The sequence below is a fragment of the Oncorhynchus nerka genome, linkage group LG17 (assembly GCF_034236695.1).
Source record: "Oncorhynchus nerka isolate Pitt River linkage group LG17, Oner_Uvic_2.0, whole genome shotgun sequence".
In the NCBI taxonomy this organism is placed as follows: domain Eukaryota; kingdom Metazoa; phylum Chordata; class Actinopteri; order Salmoniformes; family Salmonidae; genus Oncorhynchus; species Oncorhynchus nerka.
Genome location: NC_088412.1, coordinates 17,003,884 through 17,027,873, shown reverse-complemented (window position 1 = coordinate 17,027,873; position 23,990 = coordinate 17,003,884). Strand labels below are relative to the sequence as shown.

The 23,990-nt window shown below is 43.7% G+C and overlaps 1 pseudogene; it reads right to left on the bottom strand.

The window, feature by feature from the left end:
• Nucleotides 1–2,369: 2,369 nt before the first annotated feature.
• Nucleotides 2,370–23,240, bottom strand: LOC115144786 (actin nucleation-promoting factor WASL-like; annotated as a pseudogene).
• Nucleotides 23,241–23,990: the final 750 nt, after the last annotated feature.

Genomic DNA, 23,990 nt, shown 5'->3' with positions numbered 1-23,990 from the left:
ATGAAAGTGACATATCAGATGCACTAGGGCTGGGAATGGAGTCAAACCAAGGAGTAGCGTTACAGTGTTACTATGTTATGAAAGTGACATATCAGATGCACTAGGGCTGGGAATGGAGTCAAACCAAGGAGTAGCGTTACAGTGTTACTATGTTATGAAAGTGACATATCAGATGCACTAGGACTGGGAATGGAGTCAAACCAAGGAGTAGCGTTACAGTGTTAGTATGTTATGAAAGTGACATATCAGATGCACTAGGGCTGGGCATTACCAGGGACCTCATAATACGATATTATCACTATACTATACTATATATGTATTGCGATCCAATACTGTGAATTTATTGTTATTCGAAGTTCCAAACATATTGCTCACCATATGTCTGCTGCAGAAAGAAGAGAGAGACAGGAGAAAACATTTTTTTTCAGTCGTGGAAATAAAAAGACCTGAAAACAAAGTCTCCCCATTTAAAAAGAAGATGGAGAAAAAGCTATGAAGGAAAAATACTGTAGTTTTGGTGCAGGTACAGACAACTAGCACAACAATAATATCACGATTGTCAAAAGTAATAACCCAATATAACCCGATTTTTTGACCCAATCACTAAGGTGCATCACAGGGTGAATGGAACTAATGCATAGAAGATAATATTTTCACTGTACAACTTCACTCATACAAAGTAATGCAGTTGAGTGAAGTCATCTACAAAAGGAACAACTATTGTCATCCTGTTAATCATTGAGATCTGCTCAATCCGCATCGTGGAAGTTCAGCTTTACAGCGTCATTTAAATTTAAAGGCAATGTTCCCGCTTTTGCGGAGACTGCATTCACGCAGGTAAACGTTGCATATGTTGGCTCAATCGGAAGTTACCTTTCAATTTCTATTGCAAAATCTGTAACGCTTTAGCCTTCCAGACTGAATATGGTCCGTAATGGAGTCATCTACAATAGGAACAACAACTATTGCCATCCTCTCAATCAAAACATTGACTTCAGTCCTATATTGACCTTGTTTGTTGCAGGCTAAAGTTGTGGTTACATAAAGTTACCTACAAGTTAAGTACCTGAAATGATCCATTGTTATCCCCTTAAATCTTTAAAACACATATTAGGTAAATACCAGTTGAAATAGGACAACATTTAATATGTAAAAAAAAGAAACACTTGACAAGGTCTCTGTAAATATTAACATTTATTTAAGTATACAATTTAGTATTTCCATTGCTTTTTCCAACCTATTTGAAGGTTTGATGTCAGTATTACGGTTTCTTAATGCAGCAATCACCTCGGTGGAGGATGGTAGAAATTGAGACAGGCAATACGGTTCAAACATCATCCATTTGGCTACTTCTGTATATACTGTAAAATTGAGTTTCACAGGCATCATTATCAGCATTTTCACCATGAAAGCATTTAGGATAGTGAAACCAAAGCCTTGTAGACGCTTCGTGCAAATGACAATTTTGGTTCCTTATTAGCTTTTGTATGGAGGCATTTACAGATTCATCCCATAAAAGTTCAAGAAAAACTGGAAGATGTTTCTAGATCTGTTGAATATGAACACTGACCTAATAGCTAGTAACATAAATATTATTCTAATTCCAGCAGGGAGGAGAGAATAATATTTATTGTAACAGATACAGTAAGTATGAGAAAAGAGACAAAACCTTAAATGAATCCTATTTTTGTATAAGTTATACATTTCTGTAGTGATAATTTCCCCTCTGAAAGTTAACACAGGACACCACTGTAAACCCATAATGAGCAGGACATTTCCGTAGTGTCAATCATAAATGGATTCTAATAAAAGCTGCTTTAAGAGCTTCCATGATCCTTTCTGGTCCTCTGTAGCTCATTTGGTAGACAAGGCTCTTGCAACGCCAGGATAGTGGGTTTGGTTCCCAGGACAGCCATATGTAAAAAATGTACGCACTTGTGACTAAATCACTACGGATAAAAGCGTCTGCTAAATAGCATATATTATATATTCCATTAGTCAATGACTGGCAGGCAGTATACAGATGTAGATCATACATTTAAGAACTTTGACCACAATGTAGGACATTTTTAACTTGTAGTATATTTGAGGTTTAAAAAGGCTTCTGAAGTTTCTAATTTCCAGACTTGATTTTCCCTCATGAAAAATGTCCATCCATTATAATCCACATAAAAATTCACAGTTCCGGCCTTCCGAGTGGCACATTGGTCTAAGGCTGTACCACTAGAGATTCTGGGTTCGAGGCCAGGCACTGATGCAGCCGGCCACGACCGGAAGGCCCATGGGGCGGCGCACAATTGACCCAGCATCATCTGGGTTAGGGAGGGTTCGGCCGGCAGGGATATCCTTGTCTCATCGCGCACTGTTTCCTATGACACATTGGTGCGGCTGGTTTCCTGGTTGGATGGGCATTGTGTCAAGAAGCAGTGCGGCTTGGTTGGGTTGTGTTTCGGAGGACGAAATGGCTCTCGACCTTCACCTCTCCCGAGTCCGTACAGGAGTTGCAGTGATGAGACAAGACTAACTACTACCAATTGGATACGACGAAATTGGGGCGAAAAAAGGCATGAAAAATACACAAAAGAAAATCACAGTTCCTGTTGCCGCAGGATTATTTTCCTGCTGTAGCAAACAGGCTCAAGATCCTACATCTGTATACTGATCCAGCCCATCGTAAGCTTGGTTTTCCCCATCACTTTAGCAGATTGTTGGAACACAACTATGACATTGCACTGTTACTCTTATAGTAAATTCAATTTTGAAATTGTGCCAAGATAGAACAGCTTTGAACGAAGCATTGAACACATTTACACCAGTCAATTTGGGCTTACAATTCTAATAAGTGGCCTCCATATGAAAAAATAACTGTGCTAAACTAGGATCTCATTAAGAAAATCGAAGGTACAGAAAAGTAGGGTAAGAAAATAGTGTTATCTTGCATTAACAACAATAACGACACAACAATGACCTCTTTCGTTTGTTACGTGTGTGTGTGTGTGTATATATATATATATATATATATATATATATCTCTTTCTCCCTTTCTTTACGGACAGGGGAACAGAACATTTAAAGTAACACACCAAACAAATATATCCTAACTAGAATTGCACACTGTTAATCCATCAGATAACGTACTACTTGAACCTGCTGTCTTTAGGCTGTCATAACCATGACATAGCAGCAGTGTGTTATTCCATAGGGCTAAGTGTTCAGAACGTTGCAGATGGAAATATAATGTTAGCTGATACTGTAAGTGAATAAGAACTATTCTTGAGGACCGAGAATCATATCTATTCTACACAATACGTTTCTATCTCTGGACGTTCCGTGACATTGCCCCCTCCTAAACAGACGCCAGGTGTCATTGGTGATTTATAACACCTTGTATTAGCGTACGACAAGCAATCTCGCAGCGTCACATGCAGTGGTGGTCAGCCTGAGCAAGTCAGTGTATTACCATGAACAGTTATGACAGCTTATAATATTTGTATATCATGCTTTTAACGGTGATGTGAGCATTCTATGACAGAGTCGCAGGAAAGTGTTACCAGAGATACTCTACAGAGGGTATGTGACAACACTTTACAGATTAAATGAACGAGGTATTGCACAGGTTAATAAAAGCAAAAAAGGCAACAATAAATAGAGCAAAATCATAGAACATTCTCAATTTTAGTCCGCTTTTGGAAGATTTTAGGATCAGTTTAGTGTCAGTTGTGTTGGGGAGGAGGACGAGAAACTTTACTAGTCATCCCATTCGTCGTCATCTTCAAAATCCTCTTCGTCATCATCATCCTCATCTTCATCTAGGAAATGTCAAAGCAGACTTGTTAACAAAATATAAAGAGATCTACATCTTTATATTAAGGGCAACTGGTAATAACACAATCCGGATTCATTCTCAAAGAACACAAGTAGTTCAGTTCAGCATCTTGACTTGCAGCTGCTCACCAATGGCTGCATGGCACAAGACTGTATTCGCCGGTTGAGCTAAAGTCGAGGCATTAGCTCAGGGAGTCAACGTAAGTCTTCAGGTCTCAGGCAAGGTTATTCATCAAGCAAGTGCTGTTAACCGAATCACTTCCATCACACAGTCGGCTGTGTTGCCTTGGAATTTTCTGCTCTAACTCACTGCAAATATTCGGCATTGCTGTATATTTAAGCAATAATACCTGAGGGGGTGTGGTATTTCGCCAATATACCACGGCTTGACACTGTTCTTATGCACGTCACAACGTGGAGTGCCTGGGTACAGCCCTTAGCCATGGTATATTGGCCATACACCATAAACCCCTGAGGTGCCTTATTGCTAATTAGGACAGTAAAAATAATTGTGTCATACTCGTGGTATACGGTCTGATATACCACAGCTTTCAGCCAAATCAGCATTCAGGGTTCGAACCACTCGGTTTATAATTCATGAATTTGTACTCCTCTGTATAGTGTTTTACTTTTAGTGGTATTGTGCGTTGTCCTGTTCACTGTTGCAATGCCTCTTGGCCAGGTTGTTAATGTAAATGAGAACTGGTTCTCAATTGACTCATCTGGATAAATAAAGGTGAAATAAATAAACCTGCCAGTTGGAACCTACCTGAGGAGTGGATGGCTTTGCTCCTCTTCTGCATGACTTCCATAAGTGCCCCCACGATGCCTGCCGAGGGGGCCGGTGTAGGGGAGCCCGATTCAGGGCCGTCTGGTACCTGAGACACACACACACACACAGAGTTAATCACACAAACATGGAAATACACTCAAACACAGACCGGTAGACAGTGGCACTTACGGTTTTTAGCTGGATGCCCTGCCGTATCTGGTCGAGCAGGGCGTCGCGCCCTACGGTGGTGGCCGGTGGCTTGGAGGCCGGTGGCTCCACCTTCTTCAGCTGGGTGCCCCCACGGATCTGCTCTAGCAGGGCCGACTTACCCCCGAGCCCGGGGGTGAGTGGGGCGACTCCACACCACCGTCCAGCTCTGGAGGGGGCGGGGGTCCAGGTGGGGGTGGTGGTGGAGGAGGTGGAGGAGGGGCTCCCCCGCCACCGGAGGGTGGTGCTGCTGGTGGGGGAGGTGGCGGTGGGGCCTGGGGGCATGTGAGGGTGGAGGCGCTGGCTGGTAGTGGTGTTGGCCATGGCCCCCTCTGTTGGGGGCGGGGGAGGAGGGGGGGCTCCTAGGGCACCAGGCCTGGAGGGGGAGGGGGAGGGGCAGAGGTGGGGGCCCGAGAGGGTGGAGGTGGTGGCGGGCACCCGGCCACCTCGCGATGGGGGTGGTGGTGGTGGGGGAGGAGCTTGGCCCGAGCTGTGGGGTGGGGGAGGAGGAGGTGGGCCCCCCCGAGACGGAGGAGGTGGTGGGGCTTGGTAGGACAAAAAAAGATGGAAAAGGAGAGCGAGAGAGACACGTCAGTTTGACAGTTACAATATCCCATTCAGCAGGGGTTTGAATTACTGGGGAGAACGAGAGTTCTGAATGATCCCATTACAAAATCAGGGCTCTCTCACTTATAAGCACTGAAAATAACTTGTGCATGCATCCCCAAAAATGTTGTTCCCAATTATAGGTTATCCACCAAGAGTTAACGCCTAATTCAAACCCTGTAGCATTGAGCTCAGAAATTCACTTCTGGCAACATTTTACATTATAGCCTTTTGATTCTGTTCATTTTAAATTCAGACAAACCAAACAGCAGTCAGCTTTATCCAGTTATGCAGGTCAAAGTTCACACAGTCAATACCTGAGGCAGAAACACACAAACCACCACTCTATGGAAACAAACCGATAGTTACCCACCACACCACCTGGGCGGCCCTGGGAAAAGACCACATGAATAAGCCCCGTCTGGCATTCACCCTCTCATTCCCAGTAGAGTTAATTCTCACCATTGACTTCATTAACTTCAGAGTTACAAGGAAGTTCATCACATTTACAGTGGGTGGAAATCTTGATACTTGAGATCAATGATTGATATATACTAGATGACTGATAGGGGGCACTGTGTTGAAGCCACCGTGCCTCCATCTTCACACACCCCACAATTGTAAATTATTTGAAGCTACCTACTGCATTTTTTTTTTACGTTGCTGCTTTCGCTTTACTGCCCTACTGCAGAGCACCGGTGGAAAACTTGCCAGAGTAAATTAATTGAGTCAATTTATAGAAAATAAAAGTCAAGTAAACAAGTATAAAATGTCTAAGTGTAATTTTATACTTATTTCATTCAAGTTCACTAACATTATCTAGACCTACTAGTAGGCTAATTCTGTTGTGATAATGTTAGTTGTGTCGGAGTTGAGGCCCGGACCATTCAACAAAGCCAAAAACGATAAAACGTTGGTGAGCATCCACACTAGAGGAAAGTGTATCGTTCTAAAGGCCTACACCTGTCAATCAACTGTTAAACGCATCCTACTGTACGCTGCTATTAACAGGGTGGTAACAAGACCATTCATGAGGTCTCCAACCCACAGATACTGGTTCAGACCATTTAGTGCTTTTAGGGTGTGTTCATTGTCATAGTGACAACTGAAAATAATACTTCAAAGTACATGTGGGCCTAACGAAAAATAATATAGTAATGTATATTTAAATGTAGTCTGCGCATCTCTTAAACATACAGCATGTCATTGCCTCATTGCTAATTAACAAACGTTATGTAACACCCAATTCTCCTGTGTGAACTGCAACCAAATGCTTCCTGTAGTTGTTGATCAGTCTCTCACATTACTGTAGAGGGATTTTGGCACATTGTCGCATGCAGAACTGCTTTAACTCAGTTGGATAGCATTGCACTTATTAATGTCTACATTACTTTTTGCCACGTTTATTCTAGTACAGACACCATAATGCATACTTTTAAATTATGTGACAAACATTACAAAATATACATACTTTAAGGAAAACATTTGTAAGATGACTAATGTTACTGTCCACACTACAAAAACAAAATACTTAAATACATGTCATTTTATCCTTGAAACATTTAATTGAAATACTGTAGAATTATTCATTTAAATAGAGGACTGCTCCTACTGCGGGGGGGCCAATATGGCTGACTGGCTTTTCAATGGTACATTTTTTAAATATTTTTTATTATTTTACCTTTATTTAACCAGGTAGGCAAGTTGAGAACAAATTCTCATTTACAATTGCGACCTGGCCAAGATAAAGCAAAGAAGTTCGACACATACATACATACAATTACATACATACAATTACATACATACATACATACATACTCTGTGTTGTTGTATGTGTCGAACTGCTTTGCTTTATCTTGGCCAGGTCGCAATTGTAAATGAGAATTTGTTCTCAACTTGCCTACCTGGTTAAATAAAGGTAAAATACATTTTAAAAATACAACAACACAGAGTTACACATGGAGTAAAACAAACATACAATCAATAATACAGTAGAAAAATAAGTCTATATACAATGTGAGCAAATGAGGTGAGATAAGGGAGGTAAAGGCAAAAAAGGCCATGGTGGCAAAGTAAATACAATATAGCAAGTAAAACACTGGAATGGAAGAATGTGCAAAGTAGAGATAGAAATAATGGGGTGCAAAGGAGCAAAATAAATAAATACAGTAGGGGAAGAGGTAGTTGTTTGGGCTAAATTATAGATGGGCTATGTACAGGTGCAGTAATCTGTGAGCTGCTCTGACAGCTGGTGCTTAAAGCTAGTGAGGGAGATAAGTGTTTCCAGTTTCAGAGATTTTTGTAGTTCGTTCCAGTCATTGGCAGCAGAGAACTGGAAGGAGAGGCGGAATTGGTTTTGGGGGTGACCAGGGAGATATACCTGCTGGAGCACGTGCTACAGGTGGGTGCTGCTATCGTGACCAGCGAGCTGAGATAAGGCGGGGCTTTACCTAGCAGGGTCTTGTAGATGATCTGGAGCCAGTGGGTTTATCGACGAGAATGAAGCGAGGGCCAGCCAACGAGAGCGTCAGGTCGCAGTGGTGGGTAGTATATGGGGCTTTGATTAAAAAAAACTGATGGTACAGTGATAGACTGCATCCAATTTATTGAGTAGGGTATTGGAGGCTATTTTGTAAATGACATCCCCGAAGTCAAGGATCGGTAGGATAGTCAGTTTTACGAGGGTATGTTTGGCAGCATGAGTGAAAGATGCTTTGTTACGAAATAGGAAGCCAATTCTAGATTTAACGTTGGATTGGAGAGGTTTGATGTGAGTCTGAAAGGAACGTTTACAGTCTAACCAGACACCTAGGTATTTGTAGTTGTCCACATATTCATAAGTCAGAACTGTCCAGAGTAGTGATGCTGGACGGACGGGCAGGTGCAGGCAGTGATCAGTTGAAGAGCATGCATTTAGTTTTACTTGTATTTAAGAGCAGTTGGAGGCCAATACATAGCATCAGATCTCCAGGGTTTATATACATCATTGCTTGAGATACAAGGAACTGAGGATGATTCCAGTGAACTCACCTTGCCTACGGAGCTCGTTCTTGACGGCCTCCACCCCTCCTTTCTTTTCGATGAAGTCATAGATGACCTTGGAGGTCTCCTTGTCCTTCAGCTGGGCCTCTGAGATGCCACACATGTCAAACAGGTTCTTTAGCTCCGGATCCAGGTTATTCAACTGGGGCAGAGAAATAGAGATAGAGACCGGGTCAGGACAATTCAAAACCAACATATTTGTTTCTCTCTGCATTTTATCCTGAGCGGATGGAATCTGTAATGTTTTGAAAATGGCTTAAATTATGCTCTACATACAACCATGGCCTGCCAAATACAAAAATGCAATGCCAATTCCATTTAACAAATAAAACGTAATATAGCACGACAAGAATCTAATTATTTTGAAAATCTAAGTGGCATTCTGCCATCTTCTGGATGAACATGGGTATTGCACCAGATTGTGCACACAACAACACATGGCCCTTAACTGACTACTTTTTGTTTGTTCAATCATAATTGGGTAATAGTGATCTCTGCAGCTAGTCTTCTTTGCTTCGGCATGAAAGAGTGTGCGTGATACTTCTGTATGCATGACTAGTCAAGTAAATAGACATGCAATTAAGCCCAAGGGAAAGGGGTTCAATCAGTCATGCTCATTAGGGTCATTAAAACGGACTGTATTCTGTCCATTAACAAGCTCTCTGGTCCACTTTGTTATTAGTGACATGCATCACTGACTGCAGATTCAGACTGTGTTTTAGATGTGTTCCTCTGTCTCACTCCAGATTGAATTCAAAACCCTTCTGCTGAATTTCCAGTGTATTCATGGAAATGCCCCTCCTTATCTCAAACAACTGCTCTCCCTCCATAACCCCACCCGCACCCTCAGGTCAAGCGATAGCCTGCTCCTCCACGCCCCCAGGACTAAGCTCCGCTCCTTGGGGGAATCGGGCTTTTAGCTTGACCGCCTCCAGAATGCCCTCCCAGACCACCTGAAGTCACCACAGACTCTGGAATGCCCTCCCAGACCACCTGAAGTCACCACAGACTCTGGAATGCCCTCCCAGACCACCTGAAGTCACCACAGACTCTGGAATGCCCTCCCAGACCACCTGAAGTCACCACAGACTCTGGAATGCCCTCCCAGACCACCTGAAGTCACCACAGACTCTGGAATGCCATCCCAGACCACCTGAAGTCACCACAGACTCTGGAATGCCATCCCAGACCACCTGAAGTCACCACAGACTCTGGAATGCCATCCCAGACCACCTGAAGTCACCACAGACTCTGGAATGCCATCCCAGACCACCTGAAGTCACCACAGACTCGGGGCTCCTTTAAAAAACGGGCCTAAAGACCATTCTCTTTAGGAAGACTTTCTGTTCATAGATATGTTCCTTGGTGTCAGCTGTCCTTTGTAGTGTCAGCTGGGTTCTTTGGTGTCAGTTGTCCATTGTAGTGTCAGCTGGGTTCTGTGTGTCAGTTCTAGTGTCAGCTAGGTTCTGTGTGTCAGTTGTCCATTGTAGTGTCAGCTGGGTTCTGTGTGTCAGTTGTCCCTTGTAATGTCAGCTGGGTTCTGTGTGTCAGTTGTCCATTGTAGTGTCAGCTGGGTTCTCTGTGTCAGTTGTCCCTTGTAATGTCAGCTGGGTTCTGTGTCAGTTGTCCCTTGTAATGTCAGCTGGGTTCTGTGTCAGTTGTCCCTTGTAATGTCAGCTGGGTTCTGTGTCAGTTGTCCCTTGTAATGTCAGCTGGGTTCTGTGTCAGTTGTCCCTTGTAATGTCAGCTGGGTTCTGTGTCAGTTGTCCCTTGTAATGTCAGCTGGGTTCTCTGTGTCAGTTGTCCCTTGTAATGTCAGCTGGGTTCTCTGTGTCAGTTGTCCCTTGTAATGTCAGCTGGGTTCTGTGTCAGTTGTCCCTTGTAGTGTCAGCTGGGTTCTGTGTGTCAGTTGTCCATTGTAGTGTCAGCTGGGTTCTGTGTGTCAGTTGTCCCTTGTAATGTCAGCTGGGTTCTGTGTGTCAGTTGTCCCTTGTAATGTCAGCTGGGTTCTGTGTGTCAGTTGTCCCTTGTAATGTCAGCTGGGTTCTGTCAATGTCAGCTGGGTTCTGTGTGTCAGTTGTCCCTTGTAATGTCAGCTGGGTTCTGTGTGTCAGTTGTCCCATGTCAGCTGGGTTCTGTGTGTCAGTTGTCCCTTGTAATGTCACAGTTGTCCCTTGTAATGTCAGCTGGGTTCTGTGTGTCAGTTGTCCCCAGTTGTCCCTTGTAATGTCAGCTGGGTTCTGTGTCAGTTGTCCCTTGTAATGTCAGCTGGGTTCTGTGTCAGTTGTCCCTTGTAATGTCAGCTGGGTTCTCTGTGTCAGTTGTCCCTTGTAATGTCAGCTGGGCTCTCTGTGTCAGTTGTCCCTTGTAATGTCAGCTGGGTTCTCTGTGTCAGTTGTCCCTTGTAATGTCAGCTGGGTTCTCTGTCAGTTGTCCCTTGTAATGTCACCTGGGTTCTCTGTGTCAGTTGTCCCTTGTAATGTCAGCTGGGTTCTGTGTCAGTTGTCCCTTGTAATGTCAGCTGGGTTCTGTGTCAGTTGTCCCTTGTAATGTTAGCTGGGTTCTGTGTCAGTTGTCCCGTGTAATGTCAGCTGGGTTCTGTGTCAGTTGTCCCTTGTAATGTCAGCTGGGTTCTGTGTCAGTTGTCCCTTGTAATGTCAGCTGGGTTCTGTGTCAGTTGTCCCTTGTAATGTCAGCTGGGTTCTGTGTCAGTTGTCCCTTGTAATATCAGCTGGGTTCTGTGTCAGTTGTTCCTTGTAATGTCAGCTGGGTTCTGTGTCAGTTGTCCCTTGTAATGTCAGCTGGGTTCTGTGTCAGTTGTCCCTTGTAATGTCAGCTGGGTTCTGTGTGTCAGTTGTAGTGTCAGCTGGGTTCTGTGTGTCAGTTGTCCATTGTAATGTCAGCTGGGTTCTGTGTGTCAGTTGTAGTGTCAGCTGGGTTCTGTGTGTCAGTTGTCCCTAGTAATGTCAGCTGGGTTCTGTGTCAGTTGTCCCTTGTAATGTCAGCTGAGTTCTGTGTCAGTTGTCCCTTGTAATGTCAGCTGGGTTTTGTGTCAGTTGTCCCTTGTAATGTTAGCTGGGTTCTGTGTCAGTTGTCCCTTGTAATGTCAGCTGGGTTCTGTGTCAGTTGTCCCTTGTAATGTCAGCTGGGTTCTGTGTCAGTTGTCCCTTGTAATGTCAGCTGGGTTCTGTGTCAGTTGTCCCGTGTAATGTCAGCTGGGTTCTGTGTGTCAGTTGTAGTGTCAGCTGGGTTCTGTGTGTCAGTTGTCCCTTGTAATGTCAGCTGGGTTCTCTGTGTCAGTTGTCCTTTGTAATGTCAGCTGGGTTCAGTTGTCCCTTGTAATGTCAGCTGGGTTCTTGTCCCTTGTAATGTCAGCTGGGTTCTGTGTCAGTTGTCCCTTGTAATGTCAGCTGGGTTCTGTTGTCAGTTGTCCCTTGTAATGTCAGCTGGGTTCTGTGTGTCAGTTGTAGTGTCAGCTGGGTTCTGTGTGTCAGTTGTCCCTTGTAATGTCAGCTGGGTTCTCTGTGTCAGTTGTCCCTTGTAATGTCAGCTGGGTTCTCTGTGTCAGTTGTCCCTTGTAATGTCAGCTGGGTTCTGTGTGTCAGTTGTCCCTTGTAATGTCAGCTGGGTTCTCTGTGTCAGTTGTAGTGTCAGCTGGGTTCTGTGTGTCAGTTGTCCCTTGTAATGTCAGCTGGGTTCTGTGTGTCAGTTGTCCCTTGTAATGTCAGCTGGGTTCTGTGTGTCAGTTGTAGTGTCAGCTGGGTTCTGTGTGTCAGTTGTCCATTGTAATGTCAGCTGGGTTCTGTGTGTCAGTTGTAGTGTCAGCTGGGTTCTGTGTGTCAGTTGTCCCTAGTAATGTCAGCTGGGTTCTCTGTGTCAGTTGTCCCTTGTAATGTCAGCTGGGTTCTGTGTCAGTTGTCCCTTGTAATGTCAGCTGGGTTCTGTGTGTCAGTTGTCCCTAGTAATGTCAGCTGGGTTCTGTGTCAGTTGTCCCTTGTAATGTCAGCTGAGTTCTGTGTCAGTTGTCCCTTGTAATGTCAGCTGGGTTTTGTGTCAGTTGTCCCTTGTAATGTTAGCTGGGTTCTGTGTCAGTTGTCCCTTGTAATGTCAGCTGGGTTCTGTGTCAGTTGTCCCTTGTAATGTCAGCTGGGTTCTGTGTCAGTTGTCCCGTGTAATGTCAGCTGGGTTCTGTGTCAGTTGTCCCGTGTAATGTCAGCTGGGTTCTGTGTGTCAGTTGTAGTGTCAGCTGGGTTCTGTGTGTCAGTTGTCCCTTGTAATGTCAGCTGGGTTCTCTGTGTCAGTTGTCCTTTGTAATGTCAGCTGGGTTCTCTGTGTCAGTTGTCCCTTGTAATGTCAGCTGGGTTCTGTGTCAGTTGTCCCTTGTAATGTCAGCTGGGTTCTGTGTGTCAGTTGTCCCTTGTAATGTCAGCTGGGTTCTGTGTGTCAGTTGTAGTGCCAGCTGGGTTCTGTGTGTCAGTTGTCCATTGTAGTGTCAGCTGGGTTCTGTGTGTCAGTTGTCCCTTGTAATGTCAGCTGGGTTCTCTGTGTCAGTTGTCCCTTGTAATGTCAGCTGGGTTCTGTGTGTCAGTTGTCCTTAGTAATGTCAGCTGGGTTCTGTGTCAGTTGTCCCTTGTAATGTCAGCTGGGTTCTGTGTCAGTTGTCCCTTGTAATGTCAGCTGGGTTCTGTGTGTCAGTTGTCCCTAGTAATGTCAGCTGGGTTCTGTGTCAGTTGTCCCTTGTAATGTCAGCTGAGTTCTGTGTCAGTTGTCCCTTGTAATGTCAGCTGGGTTTTGTGTCAGTTGTCCCTTGTAATGTTAGCTGGGTTCTGTGTCAGTTGTCCCTTGTAATGTCAGCTGGGTTCTGTGTCAGTTGTCCCTTGTAATGTCAGCTGGGTTCTGTGTCAGTTGTCCCTTGTAATGTCAGCTGGGTTCTGTGTCAGTTGTCCCGTGTAATGTCAGCTGGGTTCTGTGTGTCAGTTGTAGTGTCAGCTGGGTTCTGTGTGTCAGTTGTCCCTTGTAATGTCAGCTGGGTTCTCTGTGTCAGTTGTCCTTTGTAATGTCAGCTGGGTTCTCTGTGTCAGTTGTCCCTTGTAATGTCAGCTGGGTTCTGTGTCAGTTGTCCCTTGTAATGTCAGCTGGGTTCTGTGTCAGTTGTCCCTTGTAATGTCAGCTGGGTTCTGTGTGTCAGTTGTCCCTTGTAATGTCAGCTGGGTTCTGTGTGTCAGTTGTAGTGTCAGCTGGGTTCTGTGTGTCAGTTGTCCCTTGTAATGTCAGCTGGGTTCTGTGTGTCAGTTGTCCCTTGTAATGTCAGCTGGGTTCTCTGTGTCAGTTGTAGTGTCAGCTGGGTTCTGTGTGTCAGTTGTCCCTTGTAATGTCAGCTGGGTTCTGTGTGTCAGTTGTCCCTTGTAATGTCAGCTGGGTTCTGTGTGTCAGTTGTAGTGTCAGCTGGGTTCTGTGTGTCAGTTGTCCATTGTAATGTCAGCTGGGTTCTGTGTGTCAGTTGTAGTGTCAGCTGGGTTCTGTGTGTCAGTTGTCCCTTGTAATGTCAGCTGGGTTCTGTGTCAGTTGTCCCTTGTAATGTCAGCTGGGTTCTGTGTGTCAGTTGTCCCTAGTAATGTCAGCTGGGTTCTGTGTCAGTTGTCCCTTGTAATGTCAGCTGAGTTCTGTGTCAGTTGTCCCTTGTAATGTCAGCTGGGTTTTGTGTCAGTTGTCCCTTGTAATGTTAGCTGGGTTCTGTGTCAGTTGTCCCTTGTAATGTCAGCTGGGTTCTGTGTCAGTTGTCCCTTGTAATGTCAGCTGGGTTCTGTGTCAGTTGTCCCTTGTAATTCAGCTGGGTTCTGTGTCAGTTGTCCCGTAATGTCAGCTGGGTTCTGTGTGTCAGTTGTAGTGTCAGCTGGGTTCTGTGTGTCAGTTGTCCCTTGTAATGTCAGCTGGGTTCTCTGTGTCAGTTGTCCTTTGTAATGTCAGCTGGGTTCTCTGTGTCAGTTGTCCCTTGTAATGTCAGCTGGGTTCTGTGTCAGTTGTCCCTTGTAATGTCAGCTGGGTTCTGTGTCAGTTGTCCCTTGTAATGTCAGCTGGGTTCTGTGTGTCAGTTGTCCCTTGTAATGTCAGCTGGGTTCTGTGTGTCAGTTGTAGTGTCAGCTGGGTTCTGTGTGTCAGTTGTCCATTGTAGTGTCAGCTGGGTTCTGTGTGTCAGTTGTCCCTTGTAATGTCAGCTGGGTTCTCTGTGTCAGTTGTCCCTTGTAATGTCAGCTGGGTTCTGTGTGTCAGTTGTCCTTAGTAATGTCAGCTGGGTTCTGTGTCAGTTGTCCCTTGTAATGTCAGCTGGGTTCTGTGTCAGTTGTCCCTTGTAATGTCAGTTGGGTTCTGTGTGTCAGTTGTCCCTAGTAATGTCAGCTGGGTTCTGTGTCAGTTGTCCCTAGTAATGTCAGCTGGGTTCTGTGTCAGTTGTCCCTTGTAATGTTAGCTGGGTTCTGTGTCAGTTGTCCCTTGTAATGTCAGCTGGTTTCTGTGTCAGTTGTCCCTTGTAATGTCAGCTGGGTTCTGTGTCAGTTGTCCTGTCTAGTTGTGTCCATTTTTCTTTCTATTTGTTTTTTCTATTTTTTGCACTTCGGGATTATTCTGTCAAATGCAAAGCGCTTTACAAATGTAATAAAGCATTATTATTATAATTATTATTTAGCCTGGTCCTAGACCTGTACTGTATGTGCTTAAGCCAACTTCTCTGACAGTTGTTTTGAATAGCATGACAATGATAGACCTAACAATAACTCATCTGGCCTATATTAGCAAAACCACTTAATGTTTTTGAAGTATAGCTTCCCTAAATAGTGACAAAATATTTTCTGGAATATTCGGGGTTGCAAGTGGGGCTTGTATGACAGCATTGAATGTATGATAAGTATGCACTGTATCCAACAGAGGCCATTGTGTGGGTCAATCATGGGTCGGCCACACAGGTCACCATTGTGTGCCTGTGAAGGGTGTGTGTGTGTGTGGTACTCACATCGAAGCCTGTGTTTGGGTCCCAGCCCACATGGCCGATGTGCCTGAAGAGATACAGACACACAGGACAGACAGGGATGAGCACATACATACATACACGTGTACCTACACGCAAGCTGGTTCACAAACACGCGTGCAGCTGTGCATTACACATGCAGCAACAAACATGTCCAAGCACAAACCCTCATGTAAACCCACTGGCTTGTGCACACACACATTGCACGGGCGCAGTTCTGAATGCACACAAACACAATTGAGCCATTGAAGAGGTTCACAAGACACAATGAAGCACGCCCTCAAACGTAAGTGACAAGCTCAATACGTTACGCAACAACTTCACAGAACACAACATACATACAGGGAAACTCCTGCTGCGCTACATCTCTCCACAAAGACCCGTCTGAAGTGTACTCTATAGACAGAAGGGTGGTCCACTCACTGGAAGTTGCTGGGGGTGCCTATGTCAGCCTTGGTGAGCCTCTTTCTCTTGCCCTTGACTTTCTTCTCCTTCTTGCTGAAGCTGCTGTGCAGCATGTTGTTGACGTGGTGTGGCTGATGCTGCTGCTGGTGGTGTTGATGATGGTGGGAGTTGTGGAAGCGCACATTGTTGATCTCCGGGTTCTTGATGTCCACAGTGGCCATAGGGAGAGCTGGGCCTTTAGTAGGAGGGAGAGGAGAGAGAGAAGGAGGAAAGGGAGAAACTGTTAGAACTAGAAGCTCAGAACCAGTGCTGGGAAGCTCAGAACCAGTGCTGGGAAGCTCTCACAAAATGAGTGGGAGCCAATCCAAAAGGTCATACTTTCATTTCTTAGCATACCCAACAAGTTGTAATACAGACAGGTCCGATTATACAGCCCTTTTTAATTATTCATAAGAGACCCGAGGGTTACAATAATTTGCATACTTGACTGGCCGTAAAAGCTTACTGTATAACTTGATCTGTGTTGTGACTATGGTAGTCTCTAAAACCCATCAACAGTTCAGGCCAGGTCAATCTCACAGCTGACAATGCAGGACCACACACAATTAAATACCAGTCTTTTGATGTATTTAGAACTATTTCAAGTTAGTGTAAAGACAACTAACAGAGGGCACTAACTGTCCTCTACACACATGCCTCTACACACATGCCTTTGTGAATATCTAGAACCCTAACACCAGCGTGTCACATTCCATTTAAATTCTAATTCAGATTAGCAAAAGATTTTACATTTATGCCAAAAAATAATTACATCATTATGTCAATCATGTGCATTCATTTCTTAATTCACTAGAATTGAAATGGGATCTGCATGACAACAACCCTACCGTTAAACACCTCTCTCAGCCAGCTCTTAGTCCTCAGGTCTTTTAGCACCACACTCTTTCTCAAAAGGACAGGACAACGGCATATGAAACCCATCCACAAGCAGCACTGGACACCCAACCACTCTTCCAACTTCAACTCACTGTCCCATGACTCTGATAAAGACAGACTTGATAAAGAAGTTGGTGCAATACATCCCTGTTCCATCAGATGATACAGCGTTGGGGAGACCAATGGACTCATTTGATGGATTTTTTATTTAACTGACCGGCGAGGCTCTCGAGGCTCTCAAACTACCTGTGGCTGCACCAGTGAATAGCACAGCAGTCTTTCACAGACTAAAGAACTGAAAGACTAAAGAAACATTGACAGAATCAATCTGGTTGAAAACCAGTGTTTGTCCTCCTGGTGTGTGTGTGTGTTTGTGTGTGTTGGTTGGAACTTATGTGACATCAGTTAGGTCAAACCCAGAGTCACACAAAGACAGTTTTGGTCAACTTTTGAGCCGGGAGCCATGCTGCTGCCTTGGACAATTCAATTAATCCATTCATGATGAACATCTAGCGCTTGGTTTAAAATTCAGCTAATTCCTTGGACTGTTATTGGTCAATATTACCCAGGAGGCACTAACATGGCTGCTATGGATTATGTCTAGGAACTTGATAATAACGCCTTCTGATTGAAACTGCAACGGCCAACTGTAACGGAGCTAGGTCTGTTACCTACTTGCATGATGAATAACCTTGGCTGATACCTAGGTTAGGCTTCAGATCAGTGGGCTAACAGTCTTCTAGAATGCAGAAGCCCTCAGTACATGGCTGTGGTCAAACCTCCCCAATCCAGGCATTTGCGCGCTCTCCTTGAGTCCATGTTAATCTCCACAAAATGCAGTTGGATCTGACATAATCAGTAATCCACAGCTAATCCCAACCAAATCCCTGGATTCCCTAGAAATGTTAGAAGTCTCAGCTATCGACGAGGACATGCAAGCATGACTTTGAAAGCTCCCTTGCCTTGAGACACGTTTACCCTCATCTTTCCACTTCATTGGGGGCTTTCAATGGAGAACTTGCAAAGAATCCATGCAGTGGTACCATTCAGATGTAGCTGTTTGGCTGTACGTAAGTCAATGATTGACAGACCAAGCTAACGGTTGTCCTCCTGTCCATTTTAGGCTTCAGAAATCTCAAATGTAATCATTCAATACCAATAAATATTTACGTGCTTCCTTTCCCAAAGCACACACTGCCAACATGACAGTGAATTATGACAAGGAAAACAAAATGAACATATTGAAGGAGGAGAGGGAAGCAAAAAAGGAAATAACTCTCAAAGCAAAGAGCGAATCTACCCAAACAATATCCTTCCACCATGGAGAATAGTCCTTCTACAGGATCCCTACCCAAACAATATCCTTCCACCATGGAGAATAGTCCTTCTACAGGATCCCTACCCAAACAATATCCTTCCACCATGGAGAATAGTCCTTCTACAGGATCCCTACATTTGGGTCCATTTGCATTCAAATACCAAATTCTAGGCAATGTACTGTGATTAGTACATGACATTTAAGGTATACAAGTATCTGTGAGAAGGCTGATTTAAAGAGAGAGAGAGTTGGCAGTTGGATACGCACTGAGAGACCCATATGGTTTACACATGGCACACAGGGCCTCATGCTGCACAGATTAACCCTAAAGCCCAATGTTAGGGCTAAAAATGACAATGTCAACAAAGTCATACTCGGAGTGAGTGCATGTGTACTCATACGAATTTGATTTAGCCTATTTCTCTACAATAACTGACCCATCTGATCATGCCATATCGCAAAGGGGGGGTGTGTGTGTGTGTGTGTACATGCATACTACTGTACATTTGATTTTGCGTGACGGATTATAGGAGATTTATGCTTTTGTAACGTAAAATAACAAAGGATTGTGTCCCATTACATGTTGAAAATCAACATTTGGACTATAAAAATCGGTACAATTCAAAGAATGGACAACATACCATTTGCAGGGTCACGTCTTTTCTCTGCAAAACAAAACGGGCACAATTATAATTTCTCAGCCAATTCAGATGGCAAAAGCCACAGCTATCAGAGCGATAGAGAGTGTATGTGGAAGTGTGAAAGGAAAAGCAAAGTGTTTGGAAAGCATTCAGAGTTAGTTTATGAGAGTCCAATGGACAGACAAATAGGATGGAAGTCTGGAAAGGTAGCCACTGCAGGCTGGAGAGAATGACAGTTCTCTGACCAGTCAGATTCTGGCCGACGGATAAATTCCAGAACAGATGCAAACGCAAGAAAAAAAATTGTCGTGGAAAAACAGAGAATTAAACTAGCTGTCCCTAACATACCATTACAGTAGCCCCTTTCCCAGCCCCACGTCTTTGGAAACTCACTCCTCACAGCAAGAGCAGTACACGTCAAAGGCTGGCAAGCAAAGAGGAACAGAGAGAGATGGAGGGAAGCCAGAAAGGAACACCATCACAGCTTTTAACACAGAGACCCTCTGTTGTTTTGACTAGACAGACATACCACTGACTTTCCAACAGCAACCAGCATTTTTTTTTATGCAGGGCTCAATTCCAAACCCATTCCTAGAACCTTGTTGACCCCAAATGAACCCCTCGAGGAGTTACAAGATACATCTAAGGCAAATGATGGGATGATTTGGGATTGGGCCCCTGTGGGGTTGTTAGTAGTAGAGCAGTGAGATAAATTTGAGCTTTCTTCGCTTTCCCTGTCCAGAGGGTCAAAGGCTGAGGTGATGAGAAAGCAGAAGGCGTGTAGACTGAGCCCGCGGGGTCACTGTAGTTACCCGTTTTACGTTGCCGTCTGCTGAGTAGGTCTTTCAGTGCGGCTCTAAATCGCTTGGCCTCTTCCTCGCTAGCGAAGTTCAGGCCTACCTGGCAGTTCTGGAGATAGAGTGAGGAAAGAGTGAGATCAGTCATTTTTTTTAAAGACACTGTCTATGTTGGGTCCACAAGCTTTCAAGCGGAGGTAGTATACTTACATCTCCTGAAAACGAAATGAAATAGGACCTCGAGCTGTTGATTGAGAAGTTATTGTAGAGCTCCTGTTCAAACATGGTTTTCCCTTCCTGACAAGAGAGAAATAACAGTCACTGAAATTCCTATATTGGCAGCACAGAGGGATTTCCTCAGGAAAGGTATTAAGCTAGTGAGGCTAGGCTAACTTCAACCATCCTCCCTATAATGCACTCACTCACCTTGATGTCAAAGACCCTGATGAAGTAGGACCTCAGAGGGTTATCCTTGATCAGACAGGCCACTCCGCAGCACCTCTTCACCCAGGACGAGCTCCTGTCTGCCCCATACACCTGGACCACCGCTGTGCACAGGGTCTGAGGACATCATCACAATGGGAGTGTGGTACGTACAGCAAAGTAAAAACACTATAGTGACACAATGTTAATTCAATGTGATTCAAAAGTACAGTGTTGGATTGCAAAGTCACTTTTTTCTACATGAAACTGACTGACTACATTCTACAACTTGTTACATGGGCCCCGTTGTTAATAAGCCTAACTAGTGGAATGCCTCTAGGGGCCAATAAGTAAGTTATGACAGTATAGAGGAAGAGGAACACATCCACGAACAAGAAACACTGATTAGATGCCCCGGGAGCATATAGTACAAGGTTTGCAAATCAGACAGCCTGAGCAGACCTGATAGAGAATGATAGACATAGCCAGTAGCCACACAAACCAAAGCTTGGTTTTCTGTCACCATGGACACAGAGAGCAACCTATGCCAATCACCAAGGAGACCACAAGGAAGAGGAAATACCACTCCGGCTTGCTTCCTCTTCCTTGTCTACGATTTATTATCGCAGGTATGAGCGAGAGAAAACGAGTAAGCACTTCTCACCCCATACTCACACCTCATCCTAACACAGGAAAGGTCACTGGCCTAGGTCTAAATGTTCCCAAATCCCATGGTAGGAAAAAGGTTAAGGGGATAGAAAGAACACACATCGAGCTAGGGCTTTGACTTTGGCATATGGTGTTGCTCCTAATATAATATTTATCTGGACAGGGTACTGTAGACTACTGTAGTCTTTCCACTGGCATGTCATTTGACACTTTTGTCATCTAATGCAGCTTCTCAAGAATAGACTGATTTGACTTTCACAAATACCTTATTAACCTTCAGCATTGGGAAATGATGTATGTTCTGACCTAACCATTTCACAGAAGCTAATTTCCTTTAGCGCCTATTGATGATAGTATCTTTTGGCCAGAGGAATTTTGTTGTGAGCCCTGACGATCTTTCTGAAAGTTAAAACGCTTCACTGTATATTTCTTAAGATAAGGAATAAACACTGAACAAAAATATAAATGCAACATGTAAAGTGTTGAAATAAAAGAATCCCAGAAACGTTCCATGCAAAAAGCTTATTTCTCTCAAATGTTGTGCATACATTTGTTTACATCTCTGTCAGTGAGAATTTATCCTATGCTAAGATAATCCATCCACCTGACAGGTGTGACATGTCAAGAAGCTGATCAAACAACATGATCATTACACAGGTGCACCGTGCCGGGGACAATAAAAGGCCATTATAAAATGTGCAATTGTGTCACACAACACAATGCCACAGGTATTGAGGGCGCTTGCAATTCGCATGCTGACTGCAGAAATGTCCACCAGAGCTGTTGCCAGAGCATTAAGCTGCCGTTTCCCTTTTGGGATCGTCTGCGGGGAGGTGCTGAGGAGTATTTCTGTTTGTAATAAAGCCTTTTATGGAGAAAAACCAATTCTGATTGGCTGTGTCTGGCTGCACCACTGCGGGCCCTCCCATGCCCACCCATGGCTGCACCACTGCCCAGTCATTTGAAATCCATAGATTGGGGCCAATTAATTTATTTCAATTGACTGATTTCCTTACATGAACTGTATCGCAGTAAAATATCTGAAATTGTTGCGTTTATATTTTTGTTCAGTATATTTTTCATATCAGCAAGGGATTTAAAAAAATGTTTTAATATTTTTTTTTATGTCAAATGACTACACAACGTTATAAGGTTAGGGTTTCCCAGCCGGACATATTTCCATGTTACAGAGCTGTTATTTCTCGTTTACACACAAACGTGTTTTCACTGAAAAATACTGTCAGCTGCAACTGTTAAAACAGAGTATATCTTTTTTTTCTAGAACTGTACCGCAATTGAGAATAGATTCGTTTAGATGGAGTTGGTTGTTTTGGCTGCCAGAGCCAATTCACCTCTAAACGGAACAGGGTCCTTGGACTATAAGGATTAACGTTAGGCTCTTTTAGTCCATTATTGGGATAGTTCTGACCATATTCCCTATTGTGCAAACACACAGGCTAATGTCTTCCCTCGGGAAGTTGCAATGGCTGTCAAACTAAAACAAAATATTGAAGTGCAAAAATGCCAGACTGCAGTGCGTCAGTAGGCAGCACTTAATACATTAGCAGCAGTGCAGTCAATTTATAAACACACAGTCGCGTGCAACATTAGCCGATACAATGTTGACCTGTTTATTAATAATGGGGTATGCACTGAATTATAATAATGGCGTTTGCATTTGTTTACAGGCCGAGGTAAACTAATACGCCAGGGGCAAATGTTCACATTTCCAAGCCAATTTCTTGACAACAAATCCCCTTGACAGGCAAACATCTCTGCTTTCCCATACTCTTCCCTGCAATCGTTCCAGCAAAGCCATGGAAAAAGCTGCTGAGCTGTTATGCGTCTTATCGGCCTGCAGCCAGGCTATTGCCTAACATTAGCCTACATAACAGTACACTAACATTTTGCAAATAGCCTAACACATTATTTTCGCAAAGTTACAGGTAGATAAATTGCACTTGAGAGCTTAGTGTGGCCGTAAACAAGACAACTTACAATGCATTTCCTTCCCAGGTAGTTGAAGAGGCATTCGTTCTCTTGCGGGGTGAGGAGTATGGAGCCAATATTTCCAACCCGGCGTTGCGGAGGATGGCTATTCATGTTCCCAAATAATTTCCAGATAAACAAAGTTAACTGTTTTACTCTTGAAATTACAAACAATTCATGCAGCCTTTGAACGCCATGGCCTGCAACTGCATCGTCTTATTACGTTGTTTCTAAGGTAGCTAGAGGACTGCGAAATGAAATATTTTTGGATCCCGGTTGTTGAATAACGTCACCATGCCCCAGGGTCCTCGAAGAATCCGTGGGAACCCCAATCTCTGCAGAGGGCAAAATCTAAACTTTCATTCGTAACTCCAGCTGCAACATCGATAACGTTACATCCATCCAACATGGCACAGTAGGTAGTGTGAAGGAACAACCATTCCAATGGAGAGAGGGGGAGGAGAAACCAAAACATCATATAAAAATGTAAGAGTAAGGCCCCCTCTTCCGAAATAAATTCATTTGCATTAGAAAATATATATTTTTAATGTCGTCTGTAAATGTTCTGGTGTTACAATATAATGAGGATGCCAAAAATATCACGAAGGATGGAATGGTCTAGCCCTATTTCCCAGTGGATTTTGCAAAAGGAATGCGTTACGTTGTAAGGGGGTGCGTGCAGAGCTGGACCGTGACTGTGGCGCGTTCAGAAGGACGCAACGTTTTGGAACGTTCAGATAGAAATCATATGTAGCGCAAACATGCTTCTCTGACATGTAGAATAAGGAATCACATCGGCTCTATTCATGGTTTCTATCTGCAATGTTGTAGAACGATTGGCAACTGAACATGTTTGCTATTTATTAGGGTGGAGCTACTGCTGTTGTCATATTTTCAAAGAGAGCGATACAATGTTACATATGTACAGCATATAACCTACTTATTACATCTAGAAGCATTTTGAGCACATGAACCTGCTATATAAAAACAAAATAAGTAATATTTTTGCTTCTCTCTCTTCTTCTCTAGTTCTCTCTCTCAAACACAAAGTTCAGTGAGTTCAATGGCTATCGATATGGATATGTTGTTGTAGTTTTAAAACAAGTCCAAAACCTATATCATAATTTGAACATGATTAGTTGAGTATGACTAACCTTGAATAAAATATGACTAATTTCTCAGATTCTCTTGTTTAATAAAATAATGTAAAATAGTCAACCACTTTTTTACTTGATAGCCTCAAGCTGGCATCTGTGTTTTTAAAACTCAAATGTTCATCTTATTCAGGATTTGATTATATAATCATTCATTCAGTAAAATTGCTCCAAACAAGACTATG